Source organism: Haematobia irritans, chromosome 2, assembly GCF_050003625.1.
Source record: "Haematobia irritans isolate KBUSLIRL chromosome 2, ASM5000362v1, whole genome shotgun sequence".
In the NCBI taxonomy this organism is placed as follows: Eukaryota; Metazoa; Arthropoda; class Insecta; order Diptera; family Muscidae; genus Haematobia; species Haematobia irritans.
The window spans coordinates 113252769-113254589 of NC_134398.1; the positions used below are offsets into that span (position 1 = coordinate 113252769).

General features: G+C 33.8%; 1 long non-coding RNA gene across 1 annotated transcript; it reads left to right on the forward strand.

The window, feature by feature from the left end:
- The first annotated feature begins 330 nt into the window (after positions 1-330).
- LOC142223834 (uncharacterized) lies at positions 331-1068 on the forward strand. The gene is made up of 2 exons (XR_012718921.1): positions 331-606; positions 661-1068. It is a non-coding gene; the product is annotated as an uncharacterized LOC142223834 (long non-coding RNA).
- The last annotated feature ends 753 nt before the right edge of the window (positions 1069-1821 follow it).

Here is a 1821-nt window from a genome sequence, read left to right on the forward strand (position 1 = left end):
TTTTTATTGTTTCTTCCATTTTTACTAAAAAATGGCTTTACACTTAACTTTTCGTCCATCTTCATTGTTTGTGTTTATGCTTCTTCTTATTTCTTCATGTTGTTATCCTAATTATTCGTGCAGTGTGAGGGTAAAGCTTGAACGAACACACAACAAATAAGCGAACCTGTGTCGTAGTGTTTATCCGACCGTCTAAGATCCGCTTAAGATTCTTTACAAACACCGACATTCCGTCCGGAATAACTGATAATCTGTAAACGGCATTCGATATCGAATTCATAATCGTATCGAAAAAATTGTCCATACGATTAAAAGTTTGGATCACGGCATTCGATTGAAATTTTATGCAATTTCTCTAGCATTGCCAACAGCAAAAAACGAAGCAGAACAAAATGAAATGACAAAATTAAGTTAGAGGCACAAAATAGAATGTAGAAAAACATATGTTTTTGAAGATTTCAAAGTAAAAAGTTAATTGAATTGTATTATATCTATGAACCTATATCTCTTTTTACATTCCTCCAAATTCCTTCCTAATTGGAGGATGAGATGAATATAAAATAATTCGGCGACAAATAAAGAATAAAAGTGCACATTGTTATTGGTGTAAGTACATGGGTTTGAAATGGTGTGCACTGTTAGAAAGTCACCTTTTTGCAGGCGATTTCGGCTGACGAAGGAGGCGTTCAAATGGAAAATAATTTTTGGTGGTATGTCAACGTCAATTCTATCGCTTTACAATTGTCTGCCGTCTTTTTGCCAGTGGAAGCCTTCATCCACTATTCTTACAAGGTGGTCCAGAAGCGTTATGTTGCCACGGAATGGTACGGTCTTGGATATCGATCTAGCATGTGCACTTTATATATGGTTCTTTGCCAAGCTAGGATGCTCGCTCCCGAACTCGAACTATGACCAATATTTGTTTAACTTTTATTGGAGTTGCATTAGTCCTAAATATTCAAAATATGTTCATTATATGTAAATTTGCTACAAATTAGAAACATTTTGAACTAAAACTAATATATTTACTATTCCTATGAGGCGAAAACAATCGCCCTTATTCCTGAAGTCGCCCTCGCCGTCGCTTTTTGTCAGTCGCCAATAATTGGTATTCCGTTCGTCGATATATTCTGCTATCGAAGAAAATCGGTATTCCTGGTGTCGCTTTTTTTCGCCAACATCGTCGCTTTTTGTCGCCTTTAAATTTACCAGCGATGAGTTTAGTGTTTAATTTTTGAAGAAGTTGTTTAGACTTTATTAATCGAACAATTGAAAAATAAATGTAAAAAATGGAAATTGGTAATAGGTAAGGTGACTAATCTTCAACAATTACAAAAAAAAAAAAATGGGGAAAAAAAATATAGCAGTTATGGTCATCACATTCAAATCATAGAAAAGAACACTGTACAATTAAAGTAAACGTGTTGATTTTCAATTCCATTTATTGTTAATAGAAATCCTTCAAGGCCAATGTATTTTATTTAGCACCAAACTTAGGTAACAATTGATGATTCTTGGACACATAATGTCAACGTCGTTCCAATTGTATATGCCGGATGTTGTTATTGTCCTACTGTAGATATCTAAATCATGTCCCGAGTCAAATTTATCTTTTATTTTGATTTTCCAAGTCAACATTGGATTACAAACAAACAGCATTTTAAACACAAATAATTAAAATTCAGTTTTTTCTTTCACGATGATCCTTGTGCCATTGATCTCAGCGTCGTTTTGTAGTTTTGGAAGCTTTAACTGTCCTCGAATATATATATCCACATTTTTTCCGCGTCAAATTAAATATTTTTTCTTGATTTTCCGACT